Raw genomic sequence first — 5,998 nt, forward strand, 5'->3', positions numbered from 1 at the left:
AAAATTGGAAAAGAATGGTCAAGTCTTGAGGGTTGCATATGCAAATAGTATTCATGGTCCAGGCTCCTCTGCTGGTACTTCTCAGTCCAACAACCTTGTGGTGTTGCAATTGAAGTTGCAAACTATGCACATCAGGTTTGTTATTACATCATCTTGTTTTCTTAACATCATCTAAGTTTTCAAGAAAAACATTTTTTTTGTTGTATAATTTTGTTGCACTAGCTTTCAAGACAAAAAATTAGTTCTCTTTGTAATGTGCATAAGTTAATAGGTGCTACTACTTGATGCAATACAATGCTAAATAAAAAATGGGTTGCGAGGAAATTGTGCCAGATTCTACCTCCATTGTCTAAAGTATCATTATTTTTACATTGTACATTTATTTCTTTTTGCAATATAGCTTTTCTGGATGGGCACATAAGGAGTACAACCAGGATGATAAACAACACATTGAAGGCAAAATGATGGGCACAAATGTTGAAGGTTACGATGCAAGAAATTTAGCTATTAATCCTTCTGAAGGAGGCATGGTTTCTTAGTATGGGTTAGGTTGGGATGAAGCATCTGGGTTTTACTATGATGGTCATACTGGTATGCATTTATTTTGTCTCATATTACCCTTCTTTTGCTAGGTTTTTTTTCATGAGTTCACGCCCTTCAAATGTTAGGTATTATCATTGAGTACTAGTTATGTAGTTTGGCCAATATTTATTATGGATGAGACTTGCAACACTAAACACTAGTCATATGCTCATTACCTTAATTTTTTGGAGAATCGTGTGGGGCTCTATTATGATGCTAATAATGGTGCTTGGTATTCCTACAACCAAGAGACACAACAGTATGTGCCTTATATGGATCAAGCTAGTGACATGAATAATACATTAAGCAAGTCTACTGAGGGGGAAACTAATCATCGAAAAGTGGTCATTTAAGCTCTGACTACAACAATCATTGCTAATAATGAAGCTTTAGAAAAACAACCCTCTTTGCCAAATGATGTCCAGGATACTACAAATATTGCACAGGAAACTACAAAGAAAGATGAGTAAAAATTAAAAGAAATTAAGTTGGCCTCTAAAGGAAATATATTGGCTACTAAGAAGAAAATCAACATTGTCTTGACAATGTGGAAGCAATGTAATCATGAAGGGTGGGTTGCTCAGAATGTCCTAGATGATGATTCCTCTCCAGCAACATTATCTACCTCTTTAGATGAGAAGCATAATAATACTAATAATGCAAATATATCCTAGATGATGATTCCTCTCCAACAACATTACCTACCTCTTCAAATGAGAAGGGCATAATAATACTAATAATACAAATATGTCTGGTAAAGGTGTAAGTGCTCCAAAATTTAAGTCTAACATGGTAAATTCCAAATAAGCTAATTAGGGATTGTCATATCTAAGACGTGGAGCATGAAATCCATTTGGTGGTAATTATACTCCATTCCATATTGCATTAAATCCAAATCCTGTGCCCATTAGTAGTAGTGTTGGTGGTATAATAAGGGATGTGATTAGAGAATTAACAAGAGGAGTGGTGAGAATAGCTGTAAACTTTTCAAGATCTACTAGAGTAGCAATATCTAGATCATCAATGGTTGGACCAAGTGTGGTTTGTGAGGCTAGTACTATTTCAATTCCTTTCAAGATAGATGCATATTCATTAGGCTATTATGGACCAATGTCTGGAACAAAACATAGGTTTTATGAAGCTCCTCAATCAGGTTATAGAGATAGAGAAACAAAAAGGCATAGTTTTTATGGATCATCATCTACTACAAACAATCTATTAGACTTAGAGCCTGGAGAAAAAAGTAAGATTTCATTGCTTGTATTTTGATATTTTATCAATGTTTCTTAGTGTTAGTTTTTACTTTAGAAATTATTTTTTCTTAGGTTTATTATACAAATTCTAGAAGACTTTGTTCATGTTATATTATTGTATTTGCACATCTATCTCACTAGAAAAGCAAACTGCAATTCTGTCATTTAATCATCCATTGAGAGTTATTTTTTCTTTAGCACATAGAAATGTGCTTGAATATTTACTGAAATGTTATATTACCATAGTTTCACTTTTAACTCACCAGAAATGCAATTTACAAATTTACCATTATATCATTCATTTCTAGTTAGTTTTGGTTGCTACATAGAAACATGACTATAAGATATGGCTTTTGCAATTTTCCACATTGAGAAATTCCATTATTTTCAAGTCTTGGAGGTAGAGGAAAAGGCTCTGACATGCCCTTTCCCCCAGGTATTGGTGAAATGACGTCTGGGTCAATGTTGCCAGGAGGTGAAGCTCAAAGTTATGAGGTCATCATCTCTAACAAAGCTATTGATGAAAGTAATGTGGGGAATCGCATGTTGAGAAACACGGGTTGGCAAGAATCCTAGGTATGTGAGACTGATTTTTTAGTGCACAACATGCATTAATCTATTTTTTAACCCTAGTTGGTTGTCTCTTAAATCTTGATCCTGTAATGATATGGATTGGTTCAAGGACTTGGCAAGGATGGTACCTAGATTATAGAGCCTATACAAGCAAAAATTACAAAAGATAGAGTTGGTCCAGGTATTCAAACACAATGGAATGTTAATCCTTAGTTTTAGACTCATTCTGGAGACAGTTATGGATTTGTATATAGAAAAAATCTCTGGCTAGATTTCATGAAATGGCCTAGTTGTAGACTAGCCAATGATTGTCTCATATTTTATTTGCTTGTGGCAACTCATATTGTTACCTTCCAAATTATTTTAACCTCAACAGGAAGCTCCCACCCAATTCTACTTCCAATTCGGACCTATGGATAAATAAAGTGACTAAGCTTTGGGCGGGTCTATTCTAGTTGCTTCTAGGTCTCAATTTGAGCAAGATGGTATTTTTTCTAATTTTTTTTCTTGACATTATTGGAGGAGTTATATGCATGGTGTGATTGTAGGGGCCTACATTCTCACTCTTTTTGTTGTGAGTGAAACCCTTGATGCTAACATGTCTCTAGGTAATACTTTTATTTATGGACTATGCATTTGGGCTCTATTGATTTCCATTGCTTCATTTTTTTATTCCCTTATTTCATGTCATTCTTGTTTGGTGACTTTGGTCACATGGTTGAATTTTAAGTAGGGCATGCCACACCAATATATAACTTTGAAATCTACATTGTTTTGTCACATGGTTATGTTATGGTGTTGGCTAGGAAGGTCAAAGAATTCATCCAAGGCTCTACTTTGTGCATTTTTGGGATTAAGTCAGAAGTCACAAGATTGGCTAGATGCATGGGAACTCTCCTTTCCATTCCTATTTAAGACACATTAGTACGATGACTTGATGATCCCATTATGGGAATTTTGAGGTTTAAAATGGGCCTCCTAAGAAAAATGTACAACCAAAATAAACTTTATAAGAACCAATAGGATTCAAGATGATGATGTCGAACATGGGGGATGACTCACCATTTTTGGAGTAAAAAAGTAAAAAGATTAAAAATAATAACATAATAAAACTATTTTTTCAACTTATCTCCCTAAGGTTTTACTCAAATTTTGAGCAGGAGTACTCGTTGGATGCAAAATTTAATTCCTCATCCAAGGAGTACCCATGTTGCATACTTTCTACGGACCCTGCTACACGAAAAATGAGAAATACATGAAAAAAACATGATTGCAATCACATTTTTCATGTATTTCTTAAAGTATGCAACATGGGTAATCCCCGGATGAGGAATCAATTTTTTTATCCAACGAGTGTTTCTGCTCGAAATTTGAGTAAACACATAGGGAGATAAGTTGAAAAAATAGTTATTTTTTTCCCTCTAAAAATTGATGATGTAATCTAATCTTATTTTATTATTTCCACTATTATTTTATAATTTCCTTAGGAGGCCCATTTTAGACCTCAAAATTCCCCTAATGTTTTGTGTAATTAAATTACTTACTATTATCAAAGGATATAGGCAAACCTCGTGTTTATCAATCTAAAGATCTTTTCCTATTTGGATTGAGTACATTAATCCTCAGTCCAATCAATGAATTATGGCAGTCTAACTAATTGATATTGTATATCCTCTTTTTTTCCACAATAATCATTGAAGTTCCTATGCAAGAACTTGAAATCTGAAAATGATAGCATGAAACATGCATCATCTGTGTCTTTTTCTTGATCTTTCCATATACTTTTGCCTCATTCTATGATAATCCATTCAACCTCTCAAATATTTTAGAAATTATTTACTTTAATTTCTAAATGGAAAAGATACATACTTCTCTCATGTTTCTAATGCATTCGGTTGCTATGGATTTATCATTTGGTCTCGATCTAAAGTTGTTTCATATGCCTTAAAACAAAGAAACTGGAGTGATCTCACTCTAAATTCTTCAACCTGAGTTATACAAGAATTCTTTATGTTTATTGGATTGATAGTCTGTATCCATACAAAATTTTAGGGGTGAACCTTAGCCCATAGGCAAAATGACAAACACTCTAACTTGGAACTAGACTATACATTGCCTTACCAAAATTATGTGTGTTGGTACCAAGTTTTAATATACACGCAATAATTATAATATAACAATTAAAACAAGAAATGAATTGAAACATCCTAACTAAATTACATTACTAACCTTTCAACCATTATGACTAGTCAATACTAAGTACACCATCACATGGCTTTGTAATTATATCATTCATTTCATATCCTCCCCTTTTTTTAATACATGAGAATATATTTATATTCCATCTGAGGAATATACATATTTCAGCGCTCAAGGGATTGCTTAGACAACAAGGCTCATAGCCATTACAAGAAATAATCATTATGAGTTCAACACATTGTCACATGCATGATTTCTCCCTACCACCTACGCTAAAGTACCTAATTGACCTTCCATGAGAAATATCTTTATATTCCATATAAGGAATATACTTGTTTTGGTTGATGGATTGCTTAAAAAGGCTTGAAGCCATTACAAGAAATAATCATTATGAACTTTTTTAGCCCTTTACAAATTCTTTCTTATCCAGTGAAAGATTCACTAAGATCGTACAATATTTTATAATTCGGTGAAAGATTCATCATGATTTTATAAGATAATATAATCTAGTGAGATATTCACCAAAAAACTTATATATAGATATTACATTATTGATAAAAATGCCTTCCATTTTCCATATTTATCATGGGGATTCACCTATTTATTATACATATAAATTTAGGGGGGTTCTCAAATTTTTCGTTGGCCCCACCTATGATAAGGAGACATATTCCATCGCGAAAACCTACTGGCAGTGGAAACATTACATTCTAGGGAAGGATACGATCATCACAAAGGTCACTGACCCTTTCAATTTATGTACACACATGGAAGTTATAGAATTATCATCATAAAAAAAGGTCCACATATTTGTAACAATTTCATTTGAACATTAAATACAAGAAGTGTAGCCCCAATCATGTTTCAAATTACCTTAATCAGCCCATGGTTGTAGCAAAGACCACTATTCTCAACTCTTATGGGCATGATACCTCTATATGGCCACAACTATACAAGAATTATATATAATTCACCACAACATACCAAATTATGATGGAACGTAAGAAAGTTCCAGACTTCCACCTCTAGGATGCACTATTGTGCTACCTAGGACACCTTTGTTTTCCTTCAAGTGAGTGTGCCAAGTTGATTTGGGAAGCACATTGTAGTTGGATAGCATGGAACTTTGGCATGGTGAAGACAGTGTTGGTACTATAGAAGTATTTTTATTGGCTAAAATTCCTACAAGATGTTTGCAAATATATCAGGCCCTACACCTCCTGTGTCATTGCCAAGCAAACCATTAAGAAACAAGGTTTGTACACCCCTTTTCCTAATCCTAGTTGGCCTTGGGAATCCATATCCATGGACTATATGTCTGACCTTCCTTCTACCAAGCATGGTAATTATTATGTGTTTGTAGTTGTTGATATATTTTTTAAGATGACCAT

The 5,998-nt window shown here is 33.7% G+C and overlaps 1 pseudogene; it reads left to right on the plus strand.

Moving 5' to 3' along the window:
* Positions 1-579: 579 nt before the first annotated feature.
* Positions 580-2,698, plus strand: LOC149141308 (SUPPRESSOR OF ABI3-5-like; annotated as a pseudogene).
* Positions 2,699-5,998: the final 3,300 nt, after the last annotated feature.

Source organism: Pinus tabuliformis, chromosome X (genome assembly GCF_031772625.1).
Source record: "Pinus tabuliformis cultivar Carrire ecotype Pingquan chromosome X, CPIR1, whole genome shotgun sequence".
NCBI classification, from domain to species: Eukaryota; Viridiplantae; Streptophyta; class Pinopsida; order Pinales; family Pinaceae; genus Pinus; species Pinus tabuliformis.